Source organism: Aquarana catesbeiana, linkage group LG06 (assembly GCF_042186555.1).
Source record: "Aquarana catesbeiana isolate 2022-GZ linkage group LG06, ASM4218655v1, whole genome shotgun sequence".
NCBI lineage: Eukaryota > Metazoa > Chordata > Amphibia > Anura > Ranidae > Aquarana > Aquarana catesbeiana.
Window position 1 is genome coordinate 394253643 of NC_133329.1, and position 19590 is coordinate 394273232.

Sequence of the window (19590 nt, forward strand, 5' to 3'; positions counted from 1 at the left end):
GGGCAATTGCCCCCTCCGAGAATGAGGGTGACAGTGCGGGCGGCTCTGGGGATGACAGTGCGGGCGGCTCTGGGGATGACAGTGCGGGCGGCTCTGAGGATGACAGTGCGGGCGGGCGGCTCTGGGGATGACAGTGCGGGCGGGCGGCTCTGGGGATGACAGTGCGGGCGGCTCTGAGGATGACAGTGCGGGTGGCTCTGAGGATGACAGTGTGGGCGGCTCTGAGGATGACAGTGTGTGCGCCGTGCGGGCGGCTCTGTGGATGACAGTGCGGGCGGCTCTGAAGATGACAGTGCGGGCGGGCAGCTCTGGGGATGACAGTGCGGGCGGCTCTGGGGATGACAGTACGGGCGGCTCTGAGGATGACAGTGCGGGCGGCTCTGAGGATGACAGTGTGTGCGCCGTGCGGGCGGCTCTGTGGATGACAGTGCAGGCGGCTCTGAGGATGACAGTGTGTGCGCCGTGCGGGCGGCTCTGTGGATGACAGTGCGGGCGGCTCTGAGGATGACAGTGCGGGCGGCTCCCCAGGTGACAGTGTGGGCGGCACCACTAGTGACAGTGCGGGCGGCTCGGTCGACTCGGTGAGTGGGCAGGTGAGAGAGGGGGGTAGCTGGGCAGCTCTGTGTGTGACTGAGCGGGCTGCTGGCCAATCAGGGAGCCGGCAGGCAGGGGAGCAGAGAGATGACATCTCTCACCACCCTGCGCCTGCCCTGCATCCCTGCAGTTCCGCCCTCACTGTGAAGGCAGCTATGGGCAGCAGAGAGATTACATCATCTCTCTGCTGCCTGACTCTGGGACATAGCAAGAGACCACCTTAGCAGGAAAGTGACACGGCAGGTGACAATCCGCATCTGGTGACAGGTGACGTGTCAAGTGACAATTCGCAACGTGTGGCAGATGACGTGGCAAGTGACAATTCACAATGTGTGGCAGGTGACGTGGCAAGTGACAATTCACAACATGTGGCAAGTGACGTGGCAAGTGACAATTCACAACGTGTGGCAGGTGACGTGGCAAGTGACAATCCACATCTGGTGACAGGTGACGTGGCAAGTGACAATCTGCATTTGGTGGCAAGTGACAATTCGCAGCATGTGGCAGGTGACGTGGCAAGTGACAATCCGCAACGTGTAGCAGGTGTCGTGACAATTTGCAGTGTGTTGCAAGTGACAATCCGCATTTGGTGGCAGGCGACGTGGAAAGTGACTCCAACTGATTCTGCGTTATGGTGAGTTTAACTATTTCATTGTATATTACAATGTAAGAATGGAAATAATGTGCTTCAATCATCCTGACACCATAATAACCATGGTGCCGTGATGATTGAAGCGCCAACACCAGCCATTTCCCAGATAAATTGCCCGCAAAAAAAATGTATTTTCTGGCAGTGCCCCTCCCGAGACTTGACTCTGGATCCGCCCCTGTATAGGTATATATTTATATATATATATATAGATATATATATCTATATATATATATATATACAGTCCCTGACAAAAGTCTTGTTGCTTCTCTATTTTGTAGAAACTGCTGCTATTAACCTGACTTTTAATTAATCAATTGGTGTTAGAAATAGCTCATGTGAAAAGCTAAAGCCCTCCCAAATGATGTTTAATGCACTGAAATAAATTAGTTTCACTGAAAAAAGATTTATCATTTAATCAAGACAGACAGGACTGAAAATCCAAAAATATGTCAGCAAATTAAGTAGTGGTGCTGTGAGATCCAAATTTAATATCTTGTATGACTTCCATGAGCTTGAAGGACAGCATCCATGCGGTTTGGCAAGGATTCATACAATTTATTGATGAAGTCATCAGGAATAGCAAAGAAAACAGTCTTGCATGCCTCCCAGAGTTCATCAATATTCTTTGGTTTCGTCTTCCATGCTTCATCTTTCATCCTGCACCACATATGCTCAATGATGTTCATGTCTGGTGACTGGGCTGGCCAATCCTGGAGCATCTTGATCTTCTTTGCCTTAAGGAACTTTGATGTGGAGATGGAAGTATGCGATGGAGCACCATCCTGCTGCAAAATATGGCCTTTTTTATGGTTGGGAATATAAGAGGTAGCTAAGATTTTTTGGTATTTTAGACTATTGATGTTGCCTTCCACCCTGCAGATCCCTCGCACACCCCCATACTGGATGTAACCCCAGACCATGATTTTGCCTCCACCAAACTTCACTGTTTTCTGGGTAAATCTCGTCTCCATGCGGGTTCCAGTAGGTCTCCTGCAATATTTGCGGCGACTGTGGTGTAATTCAACAGAAGATTCATTTGAAAAATCCACCTTCTGCCACTTTTCCAGAGTCCATCCTTTTAGCAGGCTGTGGCCCTTGGTAAATGCCACATGGTTTTTCAATTGTCTTTTGTTTAGTGCTGGCTTTTGGGCACTGATTCGACCATGGAGGCCATTTCGAGACAGAATCCGACAAACTGTTCTGGTTGACACAGGGACTTCAGGTGACCAGGTCTCGTGGAGCTCTGCTGCAATGGAAAATGGGCTGGCCTTGGATTTTCGAGCCAACAAACGGTCCTCTCGAGCAGTTGTCTTGCGGGGTCGGCCTGACCTGGCCTTGTCCAAAACGTCTCCAGTCTCTTCAAATCTTTTTTTTATCCTCTGAACTTGACGCTGAGACACATTGAAGGTGTCTGCCACATCAGCAGTGGATCTGGTCTTCAGCCTCTTGATAATCAACACTTTAGTCTCCGGTTGAATCTTAGGCATGTTTGCAGAGGTCTAGTTGCAGTTGAGAATATCTAGTAGTGTACTGGTGTTCTTTTTATACACACCTGAGACCTAATTGATCCATTATTAGTCACAGGTGAAGCTCATATAAAAAGGCGACAACACTTATGTCTTGGCAAAAATTGACTCAATGGGCTTTACCAAGCTGTAAATATTAGAATAGTTTTTGTCAGTTTTGTTTTGCACTGAAACATTATTACAAAAGCTGTTGGGATTAAAATGACCCATTTCTTGTAACAAAATCTTGATTAGAAATATATTTTAGCGGCACTTCAGGTCAATTTATACACAAGCGACAAGACTTTTGTCAGGGACTGTATATATTTATATATCATTGTTGCAATAATCTATTGAAATTTGAATTGGTTGATAGTATCTTTCTTGTATACCATAACCGCTTCAGCTCCGGACCATTTGGCTGGCCAAAGACCACAACACTTTTTGCGATTCGGCACTGCGTCGCTTTAACTGACAATTGCGCAGTCGTGCGACGTGGCTCCCAAACAAATTCGATGTCCTTTTTTTTCCCACAAATAGAGCTTTCTTTTGGTGGTATTTGATCACCTCTGCGGTTTTTATTTTTTGCTCTATAAACAAAAAAAGAGCGACAATTTTGAAAAAAAAAACGCATTATTTTTTACTTTTTGCTATAATAAATATCCCCAAAAAATATATAAAAAAACGATTTTTTTCCCCAGTGTAGGCCGATATGTATTCTTCTAAATATTTTTGGTAAAAAAAATCGCAATAAGCGTATATTGATTTGTTTGCGCAAAAGTTATAGCATCTAAAAAATAGGGGATAGATTTATGGCATTTTTATTAATTTTTTTTTACTGGTAATGGCGGCGATCAGTGATTCTTATCGTGACTGCGACATTATGGCGGACATGTTGGACAATTTTGACACATTTTTGGGACCATTGGCATTAATACAGCAATCAGTGCGATTAAAAATGCATTAATTACTGTAAAAATGTCACTGGCAGTGAAGGGGTTAACACTAGGGGGCAGTGAAGGGGTTAATGTGTGTCCTAGTTTGTGTTCTAACTGAAGGGGGATGTGGACTGTGCAGAGAAACTAACAGATCCTCTGTTCATACTCTGTATGAACAGAGAATCTGCTAGTTCTCCCCTCAGAGAACCGGAAACTGTGTGTTTACACACACAGATCCCGGTTCTCCATGTGCCCCGAGCGATTGCGGGAGCCCGGCAGTGATTGAGACCACCGGGCACTAGCATCAGCTCAGGGGGCGAGTGGGGGGTGCGCAGGGCCACAGGGCGAAGCGACGTTACATAGCGTCGTTTCGCCCAGCCGTGCCATTCTGCTGCAGTACAACTACCGCAGCTGGTCGGCATGTGGTTAAAATCAATAAATCTTTTATAAAAGAAAATGTTAATACCTGATGGAGCATTACCAATAGAAATGCATATTATGTGGATAAGATCCCTATATTTAGCACGTAAAGTTATTCTACAAAAATGGACATCTATTGACTCCCCAACCCATAAATAATGGGTTGAGAAACTCAATTATATACACTTAAGAGAAAAATTAACATACAAACATAGAGGTACACCCCAAAGATTTAATAAAATATGGTTACACTGGATAAAACCTACTAATGAATTATAGAATGGTTTTTCTAGTAGAGAGGAGTGAAGGTAGAGAAGATAGATAGGAGTAAGGAGTAGTGGTAGAAGAGGCATAGAGGGTGTAAAAGCAAGATAATTTGTTGCTGCTTGGAGGAAATGGCTACAATTTGATGATTTACACTGGGGGAATTCAGGATGTTGTGCAGAGTGAACTTATAATTTTAGTACGTTATATTCATTATATGTTAAGTCACTCCGAGAGGTACAAAGCATGTTTGGTTTATGTGTTTGTTTTTTATTTTTTACTTTATGATATGATATGGACTAATTTGTTATATTTGTTTATATGTTTTTGCAACAAAAAATAAAAAAAGGATTTGATTAAAAAAATAAAAATAAAATGTTACAAAGTTCCCCTGGGGAAACCTCCTGTCTAGCCTTCTACTGGAATTTTCTGTATTAGGCTTGGCTCAAACTGTACACTGCATGCGAATCCCACTGGAATAGCACCACATTATTGTGCAATTCACATGCAATTCAGTATGGGGCAATCTGAGCCTATTCATTTTGATTGGGCTCAAATCTTATGCACCCTTTTTGGAGCAGTATCCAACCAGATCGCATGGGCGTTTTGTACCATGCGATCCTGGGCAATCTGGTGCAGGCAGGCATTTGCAACCTGCGTTTGGGGTGTTGTTAACTTTGTATTGAAAACTTCAGCAGATTGCAAGGGCAGTGCGATTACAATGAAATGCGGGAAATGTGCACAGATCACGGCATTTCCCGCAAGGCATAAGTTTGAACCTAGCCTTACAGGTTGACAATATGTACCTTGTGGGGTTGATTTACTGAAGGCAAAAAGACTGTGCATTTTGCAAAGTGCAGTTGCTCCAGAGCTTAGTAAATGAGCAGAAGCTCTGCTGACTTCCATCATCCAAACATGTGCAAGCAAAAATGCTGTTTTTTTTTTTTCCTTGCATGTGATTGGGTACTCTTTACAAGGTGAAGCCTTACCTCGTTTACTAACCTAGGGGGCAACTGCACTTGTAGAGGGCAACTGCACTTTGCAAATTGCACAGTCTAAATGCCTTTAGTAAATCAACCTCTGTATACCTTAAAATCGTTAAATAATTAAAACATTTGTAAAAGAAAGTGTTACTGAGTTGGTTACACTTCGTATAGTCCAGTGACACCCCCTGGAGCAACCTCCAATCTGCTGCTGCACACTTGAATGTGATACCCCAGAATACATTGGCTTCTCATAAAGTTCCTACCCTGCTCCTCCCAAACTCTATCGCCCCCAACCCATTTAAATTGACCTTTTGCATAATAATATATTGTAACCTTATGTATTGTTTGCAATCGTTTTTTGGAATTTTCTGTATTACTGGTATACCTTAAAATCAATAACATTTTTGTAACAGAAAATGTTACCAAGTTGAATACACTTTGCATAGTCCAGAGATACACTCCAAAGATACAGTACCCCCTATCTCCCGCACACTTCCATGTGATACCCCAGAACCTACTGTACCTTGGCTTCTCATGTGCAGCACTGAGTCCCTACCACATAGCTCCTCCACTCTATCCCCCATCCCCCCTCCAAGCCAACCTTTTGTACTATTAGGGCACTTTCACACTGAGGTGCTTGGGCATCGGCGGTAAAGCTCCGCTATTTTTAGAGGTGCTTTACCGTCATTTTAGCGGCAGTTTTCGGCTGCTAGCGGTGAGTTTTTACCCTCCGCTAGCAGTCGAAAAAGGGTTAAAATCTCCCGCAAAGCAGCGCTTTGCCGGCGCTTTGCCGGCGCTTTAGTGGCGCTGCCCATTGATTTTAATGGGCAGGGGCGCTTTAGGAGCGGTGTATACACCGCTCCTAAACCCCCCTTTTAAAGATGTTGCTTACAGGACTTTTTTTAGCGTCCTGTCAGCGCACCGCTCCAGTGTGAAAGCCCAAGAGAGGAGAGGCGCTTTACAGGAGCTTTGCAGGCACTATGTTTAGCGCTATAGCGCCTGTAAAGCGCCTCAGTTTGAAAGTAGCCTTATATTAATATTATATTGTAAAAATACAGTATGTATAATATTTTTGCAATAATCTACTGGAATTTTTTTACTCATTCACCTGTGACTCATTCACAAGTACAGTGACCTGCAATTTTCTGCATTGGATTAAAGCAGGTCATTGCATGGTCAACAATGTGGTCCCTGATTCACACCATATGTGCATTGCAGTGCATTGTGCTAAAATACAACTTGTCTGCATTTTGACATAATGCAAGTACAAGCATGTAAACACAATGCAACTGAAAGTAAAGATATCAAAAAATAAATAGTTTTTGGAAAAAAAATAATAAATTGTTGTTAGTACTTTGACCCTTCCAGGGACCTATCACTTCACAATGAGTGACATAAAAACACATGCAAGGCATACAAAAACGCAAGACAATGCCTGTAAAAATGCATGTTAAAAGCACATCAACATGCATGACTTTTCAATGTGTTGCAGTGAGTTTTTATGTGTAGTATGGTGTCAAAGGACCCAGTTGATGATATGTACCTTGTATACCTTATTGCCGGGTTTCTCAACTAGGGTTACTCCAGAGGTTCCTAGGGGTTCCTTGAGCAATGAGCAATTTCTGCCTCTCAGATAAGTTCCCACTGACACCATTCATCTTTTTAGCTATCTGTAAGGGGGTGATTCTTCCCAATGACCACAAGCGTAAGGAGCATTCTCCCCACTGACCAGTGGTCGCCCGTCCATAAGGGGCACAGTGTTGCCGCCCCCCTAATCCATGCGCCCGGTCCCTAACCTACATGCAGGGTGCCTGACGCATGGATTTTAATGGGTTTTTAGTTTTTGAAGCACATGATTAGATCCTGAGGGTCTAATTGGCTTAAAAAAAAGGATGGGCTCGGGGAGCAGAGCACTGCGCCTTGAGCCCGCCCAGTTGCATGACAATAGCAAATTAATATTCACTTTGTTAGAAGAGTATGCAGGATGAATGTGAGGCAATTATCACCTTAAAGTTTTTAATGTTTAATATTTCTTAGTATTATAATCATTTGTTAATGTTTGTATACGTTATTTGTTAATAATATGTTTGTATATCTTTGCAGTATATGTACAAATTTGTGCCCCAATCTAAGGCCCTGATGAAGCGGGATTCCCCGCGAAACGCGTAGGCCAGTTTTCTCAATTCTTCAGCCAGGACCAGCACATCCTGGATAGACTTACAGTAACTGTGGCTTCAACTTTTTTTTTAATCTAACCATTTGTATATGGAAATTAAAGATTTGTTTATGTTTTAAGCCTTTTTGATATGTGTATTTATAGACCCTGCAAGGTACATGTAAAGTCCCACCCCATTTTTGTTCTCATTCGGTAATATTCACTATTGTCTTCCTGTTTCTCCTCCCGGCCAATCAGGAAACGGGTCATGAGACCCGATTGGCCGGGAGTTTTAGAACTCCCGGCCAATTGGGTCTCAGGACTCAGTTCCTGTTTGGCCGGGAGGAGAAGTAATGGCCCGGGAGCGAGGAGTAGCAGGAGCGAGGAGCACCGTTGGTATGCCGCCCCCCAAAATATTGAGCACCAGCCGCCACTGCCACTGACCCTCACACTAATGTATCATGAGTTGTAGATATAGTCATTTTTAGCAAGGGTTCCCTGAAACCGTAGATATTTCAAGGGTTCCTCTGTGTTGAAAAGGTTAAGAAAGACTGTCTTATTGTATACCTATAACATCTTAATAAAGGAAATAAATAACAGAATGACAGAAAAACACATGCAAGGTGCATAAAAATGCAAGACCATGCATGCTAAAAACACATCAATGTCCTTGCATTTTCAATGTGCTATATTGAGTTTTTATGTGTAGTATGGTGATAAAGGATGCTATGCCTAATAATATACCTAACAGTATACCTTAAAGCGATAAAAACTATAAAGGAAACGTTTACAAAGTTGGACAAATATGTAATTTCTATTGTTTTTTGTTGTTATATTGTACTTTGTATCCTTTGGTGTTTATTAAAAGATCTTGTGTTGTTGTATTATCTTTCCTTGTTTACATATCATGACATTCATAATATTATACTATTACTAATGGATAACAGTAGTAGTAATTGTAGGATGAATTTTAGACTTCAAAATCCTTCAGAAATCAATTATTCTATTCTAGAGTAAAGGTTGAGACTCAGATAACAATAGACTAGGATCCCTATTGTCACCCAGTGATGCATAGAGCAGTATGTGTATGGTGTAGGGGGTACCTGGGTCAGGGTCATGCCTCCAGGCGGGTCCAGCAGCTCCTCAGCACAGCAGGACAATTCCCTGGTCCGCAGCCTGCGACTCTCTCCAGTACACTGTGTAAGAGGATGAGAAGGACACACTATAAACTCCCCATCCAGCCCTGCCCATTCCTTGTCTGCTCTCCCTATCCATTCTTAAAGACGTACTCTCAAGTGTCTGCTGCCAGCAATCCGCCTCCCTTCTCCCATTACTGACCCTCCATCGCCTGGGTCTGCTGCTGGCCGTGCTATTGTTACTATTAATCCTATAATTGATAACAGTCATTTTACAGAGATCTGGAAAGGCTTTTTCTAATAGTCTTTCTTTTTTTATAAAATAAAAATAAAAATTCCAAATAAAATATTTTGTATCTGAAAGTGTCATTAATGTTTACATCTTTTTAGCTCTTTATTATATAGCTACTTGTACTTTGCATCTTATTTATTTATTTATTTTTTAATCTTCATAAATAATAAAGGATGTGGTATTTTATACAATGTAGTAGGTGCCGACAGTACGCAGCTATGTGACCTCTCGGCAGGCGGGCCTTGGCGCTGAGAGGCTGCATATTTGCGTACCAATTTGCAGGCACAGCTGTGCTAAAAAAGCGCATGCCCTGTTGCGTTCCCGGCACAGTTACGGCGGATAACGGAAAGACAGTCCAAAAACACCAAATCAAGGTAATTACCGCTCCAGGTGGCGTCGCTTGTGTTCACACTGTCCTAGTGTGTAGGAGATGAAGGGTGCCGGCTCAGCAAAGTCAAATGGCAGAAAATGGAAAAAGGATGGCCGCACTCATAGCTGCTATGATTAAGCGCCATTAACGGTGCGAAACGCGTCAGTTATCATCTGTGTCTCTGATTGATGTATGGATCAAGCGTTATTCAATAAAGGCATTTTTTTGGAGTGAGGCCATCCTTTTTCCATTTTCTGCCGGATAACGGAAAGAGCGAGAAGCAGTCGAGAAGCAGTCGAGAACTTTCCGATCACATCATCATTGTAAAGTCTTGTTTTTTTTTCTATAAAAATAACAAACATGTCATACTTACCTGCTCTGTGCAGTTGGTTTTGCACAGAGCAGCCCCGATCCTCCTCTTATCAGGCCCCGTTCCGGGGTTTCTGGCCCCTCCCTCCTGTGGAGTGCCCCCACAGCAAGCAGCTTGCTATGGGGGCACCCGAGCCGAGCCACAGCTCCATGTATCCATTCAGACCCACCCCCCTCTCCCCCCATTGGCTATCTGACTTTGATTGACAGCAGTGGGAGCCAATGGTGCCGCTCCTATGTCTCAGCCAATCAGGAAGAGGGAGGGGAAGGGAGAGTCCCGTACGGCCGAGGCACTGGTGTACATTGCTGGACAGAGATCGGGCTCAGGTGAGTGTTAGGGGAGCCGAGGGGGGTGCTGCACACAGAAGGTTTTTTTATCTTAATGCATAGAATCCATTAAAGAGGAACTGCAGTCTGCTCACATAACTTGTAATAAAATCATCTTTGCCTTTCTGAAGCTTCCCTACAACCACTCTGCATATTATTTTATATATACTGTGATTCTGTACTTGCCAAATATGCTGCAGAAATCTCCCTCCCATTGGTGTGCGCACAGGGTATATCAGGTGTGCCTGGGCACACCCTAATCACCCTGTGCGGTGCAGATTGCGCCTGTTGCCCAGGCCCCCCATGTCACCCCCCCATGTTTCAGAATGGAGAGCGGGGAAAGGAGCTGGTACATGTCATTTACAGGCCCCTTCCTTTTCTGATCGGTACTGATCACTCACTGTGTTCATTCATAACCGAAGCACAGTAAAAACCTTTTTATTATGCTTCAGTTTGTGAATGAACGTTGCTCAGCACAGAGCACTTTCCAATCATTTACTGTCCAGTGCAGCTGAGGCTGCAGAGAAAGAGAATCTCAGTCCTCAGTTCTTTTCATCGTCTCTTAAGTTTAGACCCTTGATATTTCATCGAAGCCCCCCAATGGTGCTCCTAAAAAAAATTGTTACAAAAAAAAAAAGTAATTTAAAAATTTGTAAAATATAATTAAAAACTACTGACACCACACACTGCCCTACTGAAACTGTCCATTGCCCTACTGACATCCACTGCTTACTGACACTACCTACTGCTCCACTGACACCGTCCTCTGTCCTACTGGCACCATCTATGTTTTAATATATTTTAAAATGCATTTATCAGGGTGTATGTGTCTGTGTGTGTGTGTATGTATATATGTTTGAGCTATGGGGTGCACACCCTAATGCAATAAGCTGCACACACCTGTGCTCCCTCCACTGAATCTGTCTGCATCCATTTTAACTGTGGGCAGCTAAACCTGCTCCCTGTTCACTTCCTGGCAAAAGACTTGAGACGGGGGCGGAGGTTCACATTCCAGCAGGACAACGACCCTAAACATACAGCCAGAGCTACAATGGAATGGTTTAGATCAAAGCTTATGCATGTGTTAGAATGGCCCAGTCAAAGTCCAGACCTAAATCCAATTGAAAATCTGTGGCAAGACTTGAAAATTGCAAAGTCCAGAAATCCAAGTAGAGGGAGAGTATCACCGCTCCAGGTGGGTCAGATCAAAGTAAAAGGCATCTCCTTCAGTCTAGAAGTCCAGGTGCTGGCAATGCTGTAGCAGTTAACCCCTTCCCGACCGGCGCACGCCGATGTACGTCGGCAGAATGGCACGGCTGGGCAAATGGACTTACAGGTACGTCCATTTGAATTCCCCGCCGTGCCATTGTGTGTGCGCCGGCCGGGAGCTCCGTGAGTCGGGTCGTGGGTCCCGCGGACTCGATCGCCTCACGGAGAGGACGAACGGGGAGATGCTGATGTAAACAGCATCTCCCTGTTCTGCCTAGTGACAAGTGTCACTGATCTCTGCTCCCTGTCATCGGGAGCAGAGATCAGTGACGTGTCACAGCTAGCCCATCCCCCCTACAGTTAGAAACATTCCCCTAGGTCATACTTAACATCAAAGAAATCCTGGACAGCCGCACACTAGCTGCTATGACTAATCACTCTGTGTAGTGCGAAACGCGTAAGCTTTGTTCCACTTTGCTGTGACCTGTATTTTGGATGACACTTTATTGAATAAAGGCAAATATTTTTGGAGTGTGGCTGTCCAGGATTTCTTTGATGTTTATCAATTAAGACTCGAAAATTGCTGTTCACAGACGCTCTCCATCCAATCTGACAGAACTTGAGATATTTTGTAAAGAAGAATGGGCAAAAATGTCCCTCTCTAGATGTGCAAAGCTGGTAGAGACATCCCCAAAAAGACTTGCAGCTGTAATTGCAGAGAAAGGGGGTTCTACAAAGTATTGACTCCGGGGGGCGCCATACAAATGTACCCCCCACACTTTTCACATATTTATTTGTAAAAAATTTTGAAAACCATTTATCATTTTTCTTCCACTTCACAATTATGTGTCACTTTGTGTTGGTCTATCACATAAAATCCCAATAAAATACATTTACGTTTTTGGTAAATGTGGAAAATTTCAAGGGGTATGAATACTTTTTCAAGGCACTGTACCATTGCTGTATGCTCTGACACCAACCGACATGGAGCTTTACACAGACATAAGACGCGATACTCCACCCGGGGGGAGTAAGTATCAATGGGGTGGGTAGGGGGGGGCTTTCAAGAGAACCTGTCATCGTGTCCTAACTGAATAGTTAAAGTGATGAATCCTCTTTTAAGCTGATGTCTTTCACATGTACATTTTAGGAGACATTAGAAACAATATAGTTCCGGTCGAAGAGAAAGCAGCTGTAGAATGCAGGAAATGCGCATCAAATGAAATCCTTGATTAATGCAATTTAATTCTCCCCATTGCTTTATGTTCTATATATCAATAGACTACACTTGGCATGAATATGACTTTTTTTTTTTTTTTCTTTCCATGCGCTTGCAGTATTTCTCATTACAGACACACAGCCTTGCACTGCATTTTGCTGATGGGGATTTTTTTTTTTTTTTTTTATCGTCTCAGATTATCATATGAAGAAATGTTTAATTACGCTGAAAGGTTTTGGGATGCGGATGATTAGTGTGGTCAGGCTGGACAGAAGAGCGGGCATAATCATGGATAATGCAATGTGCTGGGTAATCTGAAGGTTTATGGGACGTCTGGGAGAATGGAGTGGATCTAATCCGCCTCCCGCATGAACCGGGCGCCCCTGACAGCTCTGACACAATGCAGATACACAGCCATGTTCACCATAAACAAAAATATAACAATGACAAATGTGACGTCCCTTGTCCTCAGAGATGGCATAGAGCAGAACGCCTCCCCTGAAAACCAGTGACCTGATAACTTCCTGGGCTCTCTGTCTGTGCTAACTGTTATCAGTTATCATTGCTCGCAGCTATCATGGTGGACTACAGAACACCTCCCTCCTATGCTGTAGAAAGGAGGAGGTGTTCTGTAGTCCTAATACTTCCTGTTGTAGGGTGATCCTCCATAGATACAGTACAGTGAGTGAGTGTTGTCACCCTCAGGCTGAATTCACACCTGAGTGTCACGTTTTTGGGTGTTATTTTGCGCATTTTTGTGCAGCCTTTTTAAGGCATATTTTGAACTTTAGTGTTTTTTATCAGCCAATAGATAAAAATATAATCTGTTTTCATAGGCATGTGCAGGGGGGGGGGTGCCAGGTATGGTGCCGATTTCCCCTACTGCCCAGACTTCCCCCCTTGTTGCGCTTCCCCCATTGCAGTGCCGCTGGCTTCCCTCCTTTCCCCAGCCCCCCCCCGCTGCAGTGCTGCTGGCTTCCCTCTCCCCCCCCCCCCACTGCAGTGCTGCTGGCTTCCCTCCTTTCCTCAGCCCCCACCCCTCCCACTGCAGTGCTGCTGGCTTCCCTCCTTTCCCCAGCCCCCCCCCCCCCCCACTGCAGTGCTGCTGGCTTCCCTCCTTTCCTCAGCCCCCACCCCTCCCACTGCAGTGCTGCTGGCTTCCCTCCTTTCCCCAGCCCCCCCCCCCACTGCAGTGCTGCTGGCTTCCCTCCTTTCCCCAGCCCCCCCCCCACTGCAGTGCTGCTGGCTTCCCTCCTTTCCCCAGCCCCCCCACTGCAGTGCTGCTGGCTTCCCTTCCTTTCCTCTCTCCCACTGCAGTGCTGCTGGCTTTCCTCCTTTCCCCCACCCCCCTACTGCAGTGCTGCTGGCTTCCCTCCTTTCCTCCCCCCCCACTGCAATGCCGCTGGCTTTCCTCCTTCCCCCTCCCCCCCCCCACTGCAGTGCTGCTGGCTCCCCCCCCCCCCCCCAGGCTGCTGCGAGAGATGTTTCAGGATGGAGAGCTGGGGAAGGAGCTAATCAATATGTCATTTACCGGCCCCTTCCTGTTCTAAATGAACACAGCGAACACACGCACTCACTGTGCTCAATCTTAGCTGAAGCATAGTAGAGTTTTACAGGCCCCTTCATTTCCTGAATCAACACAAAGAAGGATCAGCACTGATCATTCCTGTGTCCATTCATAACTGAAGCATAGTAAACTGCGTTTACTATGTTTCAGTTTGTGAATGAACAGGAAGCCGCTCAGCACAGAGCACTTCCCATTCGTTCCCTGTCCAGTGCAGCTGAGGCTGCAGGTAAAAGCATGTGTGTTTGAGCTTCGGGGTGCACACCCTAATGCAATGGCGCACACCTATGTCTATTTTAGGGTTGCACCAATATGGATACCGGTATTGGTGCCGATACTCGTACTCTCGCAAATGCTCCGATACCCCAAACCGATACCTTTGCTGTACGATTTGAGCCCCTACAAAGCGAATGGGCTCAAGTCACGTTGCAAAGCATCGCATATGATTTAAACAGGAATGCGGTGCGATTTCTGTCTAAATCGCATGCGGTTTTCCCGCACCGCTCCTGTGTGAACCCAGGATTGTCAGCCGGGGTTCACACAGGAGCGGTACGGGAGACCGCATGGGATTTCGGATATGAACCGCACCGGAATTCCTGTTTAAATCACATGCGATCCTTTGCAGTGCGATTTGAGCCCACTCATTTTTGAATGGGCTCAAATCGCACTGCAAAAGTATCGGTACTCAGTATCGGAAAGTAATTGACCGAAAGTATCGGTACTCATACTCGCCGTCAACATACCGGTAGCGCTAATCTGTTTCATATTTTCAGCTTTTTCATCCTGTTCTTCTTCTTGGTGTTCGCTGTGTTGTGCGGAGCTTTGTGCTGAGTGATGAGGAGATGGCGTGTTTTGTGGAAGCAGCCACTGTTACATCATACTTCCTTCGGGAAAAAGAGAGGAAGAGTATGGCTTGGTGATAATGGATCCATCCGGTAATCTCTGATTGAAAAAAGAGGGATCAGTTCTGTGTCATGTACAGTAATCTACATGCTCATAACATTTTTTTTTAAAATTTGATTATTTTTATTGCGATTTTAACAAACAAAAGACAAAAAACAAAAAACAAAAAAAAAGGAGAGAAAAATAATACACATTTTCTTACAAATTGGCCACAAGACTCAATGCATATCACACTTGATCAAAGTCTTAAGTAATTCCAATAATACATTTGTTAGCTCCCCTAGATCCCCAAGTTATTTCTTTTTAAACCTATAGGATGGATGTCCTTAAAAAGGTTAGTCCAACTTTTGTTTAAACTTTGTTTATTGTGTTCGGTCACAGCTTAATAAACAGTACAGTGTGTGCTTAATAGTGACAGACATTTTCACATTTCAACAGTAGTTATAGTAACGAAAACAAGTAAAAAATAAGGAATATCGTGCTACCAAGAAGGCAATGCGTATATTAAGAATTTGCGGCTGTAGAGCTATGGTTGACATTAGACCTCAGCCGCCACTAAAGTACCACAGATGCAGTAGGGTACCTCGGCCTCCACATCCCCGCCAGCACACATCTGAGCTAGCCGGGTAAATTCGTGCTAAGTCTGAGGGGACTCTGCACCAGCCTGTCAATAACTTATAATTTGTCTCCTGCATCTTAGAGTCTACTGAGCTGGAGTGAGTAAGATGGTATAAATGTGTTAACTGAGATCCAGAAAACACTTTTCCTAGGTCCCTTTCCCAGGCATGTATACATATGGGCTTGGAGGCCGAGGACCCTATCAGCAGGTAGAGCTCTGAAATCATGCGTGGGATCGGGTCCTCCTCTATGAACAGTCTCTCAAAAGGTGTGAGCAATGCGATATCCCTTATAGAGCTACTGTGTACCTCAAAGAAATGGTGCAGCTGCCTATACTTCCAGAAGTTTCACTGCGGTCTACCAGGCCTGTCCCTCAGGGACTCAAAGGGTAATATTTTGCCATTTCTCAGCAATTTACCACAGCTGGCATTCTTATCTTCCACCCAGGCTCCAAAGAAGCCCGTGTGTTCCCCCCCCGGTGGGAACCAGAGGAATCCTCCCAGAAGCGTCAGTGGGGATATGGGGGGGGCAAGCTTAGTGCTCCGTTAATTCGGTCCCATGTTTTAAGAGTAGAAATCGTTAATGGGGACATAGATTATGACAACCCCCTATGTTCCCACGAAAGCCACGGGGCATAGGACAGGTTCCTGCCTGCCATGTATTTTTCCATGGTCACCCATAGTTTGGTCTGATCATGAAAGCGCCAATTCAGAATCCTCTGTAGGGCAATGGCCTGGTAGTACCGTTGCAGGTCCGGGACACCCAAACCTCCATGGTGCTTAGGGCGCTGTAGTATCTTCATAGCTATTCGCGGCTTCCGCGAGTTCCATATGAAAGAAGTAAGCATGTTAGACACTTGTGTAAAAAAGGTCTTGGGTAGGGGTATGGGGAGCATTTGGATATAGAACAATATTCTAGGAAGGACATTCATTTTTAGTATGTTTACCCTTCCCAACCATGTGAAAGCGATTTTCATCCAGCGTACTAGGTCATGTCGGATTTCAGTCAGTAATCTGGGGTAGTTTGAGGTGTATAAAGTGTTATAACTGTCCGTCAGTTGTATACCTAGGTAGCGTAAGGAAGTTCTAGTCCATGTGAAAGGGAATGCGTCTTTTAAGCAAGTTGTCATAGGTGTAGATAGGCATATGGGCAGGATTTCTGATTTATTATAATTAATCTTAAAATTGGAGAGTGTTCCGAAATATTGGAGTTCCCGCATCAGGACCGGCAACGAGATCAGGGGGTTGGATAGGTGGAACAGTACATCGTCTGGGTAAGCAGAAAGTTTATGTTCCACAGCTCCCACTGTCAGGTCTGTGATATCAATATTTGCTCTTACTCTGTGTAATAGCGGCTCAAGAGCCAGGGCAAGAAGAAGGAGGGACAGTGGGCACCCCTGTCTCGTGTCGTTCCTGATCGGGAACCTGGTTGAGAAAACGCCATTGACTTTAACCTGTGCACTAGGTTCTGAGTAGAGGGCTAGAATCCAGGTTAACATGTTGGGACCCAACCCTAGTGTGGTTAGGACTTCTCTCAGGTAGGACCAGTCAATGCGGTCGAATGCCTTCTCGGCATCAGTGGAAAGTATTAAGTAGGGGAGGGGATCTTCTCTGTTCTTGGCCCAGTGTATAAGTTGGATCGCTCGTATGGAGCTGTCTCGGGCTTCACGTCCTGTGATAAAACCTGTTTGGTCTGGGTGTACTACATGGAGTATAATATGTTTCAGTCGATTTGCTAGGATTTTTGCCGGTATTTTTATGTCAGTTTTCAGGAGGGATATGGGGCGGTAACTCTATGAGACTGTGGGGTCTTTACCCTCTTTTGGTATAACCAATATGTGTGCAAGGAGAGCCTCGGGGGGGGGGGGGGGGGTACCTACATATATGGTTCGCGAGTGTCGGGGAGAATTTAGTGTAGTACGTTTTGGTGAATCCGTCGGGGCCTGAGCTTTTCCCATTGGGTAGTGATTTGATGGTGGACTCGATCTCTGCAGTGGTGATAGGGCAGTCCAAGTCAGTTTGTTGGTCCACAGTTGGGGGGGGCAGTCCATTAATGGATAGGTAGTCACGAATTTTTGTCAGTCTGGTTACTTCGGCGTCTGGGGTTATGTTTGCGTCTGAGTTGTATAGGTCGGCATAATAGCCTCTAAACCCAGCTGCTATCTTGGAGGATTGAAATGTCATGTCCCCTGTGGAGGAGTGGAGCTTGTGGACTTGCATTTGGGCTCTCTTTGTGCGCAGGGCTCTTGCCAGCATGCAGCCGTACTTATTACTGTGTTCATAGTACTTATGTGATAAATACCGCAATTGTCTTCGCGCCTGGCGTTCTAGTAAACGCGAGAATAGGTCCCTAAGCTCTGTTAATTCCCGTAGGGCCTTGGGGGTACCCCCAGTTTTGTGCTTAAGTTCCACTTGCTGGAGTGCGGTAAAGACTCTGTGGTAGTCTGCCTGCCGTTCTTGGCGCCCTGGGCGATAAGCTCACCCCTTATCACTGCTTTGTGACATTCCCAGAATGTGCCCTCGCTTAAATCCTCAGCGGTATTTTCCCGAAAATAATTCTGTAATGTGTCTGAGATCTTGGTCTCCACAACAGGGTCGTCTAAAAGGTTTTCGTTGAGACACCAGTTCCAAGCTCTATGGGAGCCCACTGGCAGGGTGAAGGTGACAGTGACCGGAGCATGGTCTGAAATAGTAATGTGTCCTACGGATGAGCTCTGGAGGAGCTCTAGGATTGGGCGGTCAACATAGAGCAAGTCTATGCGTGTGTATATGTTGTGTACAGTTGAATAGTAGCTGTAGTCTCTTTCTGTGGGGTGAAGGACCCTCCAGCTGTCGACCAAGCCTACGGTCTGAAGGGACCTACGGAAGTGTCTAAGGAAGGCATGTGAGTGTGAAGGTCGACTGTGTGAGGTGTCCAGGGACGGGTCCGGGCTTACATTAAAGTCGTCTCCTAGAACTAGAGACCCCTCCCTGAATCTCTCTAGGTGCTCTATGGTTGTGTCAAGGAAGGTCAGTTGATTTGAGTTAGGGGAGTAGATATTAGCAAAGGTGTATTTTGCACCAGCGATGGTTCCCTTCAGGAAGACATATCTCCCCAGGGGATCTACCAAGTCACCTGTGTGTTGGAAGGGGCAGTTTTTGTGGATGGCTATTGCAGTACCTCTGGACTTATTGACCGGGGAGGTGCTGACGTACCATTGACTATATATGTGGGTCAGTAACTTAGGTATGGATTGATGAGTAAAATGCGTCTCCTGCAGGAAGACTATCTGCTCTTTCAGTTTTTTCAGTTCCCACCATAATTTACTATGCTTGCAGGGGGAGCAGAGACCACTGACATTATATGAGAATACCTTGATAGCTGTCATTTAGGCATGGTGGTGTGGGCTGGCCTTGATCCTGGCGGTGAGGACCGAAGCAACGATAATCCAGGTGGATCCTGTCAAAAAAGTAAGGGGGGGGAGAAAGAGGGGAAAAGAGGATAGGGGAGAAAAAAGCAAAGACGAGAGAGAGACAATCGTTAACATCAATATAAGCATTTGCAATATAAACTTTCAAAAAGAACCTAACAGTGGTTTGAAATAACTGCGGGTTGGGCCTGAGGAGCCCCCCCACTTCAGGGGGCTCGTCTTGTCCAGACCTGGTGTCCCAAATGGGATTAATACCCATATGTGGGCGGCCTATTGGGGGGTCATGGGCCAACATGAAGGAAGGTAGGAGGGGAGGGTCCGTCCCGCCTCCACTTCATAGAAGCCTCTCTGGGACTCTGGAAGTCAGGGGGGAGGGGATGACCGGACCCGGGGGAGTTGCATGAACGTGGATGAGTCCTAGAGAGATAGATCTATATGGGGGGGGATCTGGGAGTGCAAAGTCTCGTCCATCTCTTAGGCTATCAAAATTCCCCATCAAAGCTGAATCAGATCAAATTCATATAAGTCCAGGATAGGTGTTATGCCTCCAGTCTTCGTGTGGTCTAGTAGTAAAGGCTGCTCCTGTATTGAGGGATAGGGGCAAAGTTTGGGATCCAGGCATGGCCATCAGTCCCTCGGCAAAGAGGGGCCAGGAGAGGC

General features: G+C 45.5%; 1 protein-coding gene across 1 annotated transcript in view; it reads right to left on the bottom strand.

Moving 5' to 3' along the window:
- Positions 1 to 8799, bottom strand: part of PLCD4 (phospholipase C delta 4) — a 123583-nt gene extending 114784 nt beyond the window's left edge. The window contains exon 1 of the mRNA XM_073634370.1: positions 8618 to 8799. The gene's annotated coding sequence lies outside the window, so the exon portion shown is untranslated. The remainder of the gene's footprint in view (positions 1 to 8617) is intronic.
- Between the last annotated feature and the right edge of the window lie 10791 nt (positions 8800 to 19590).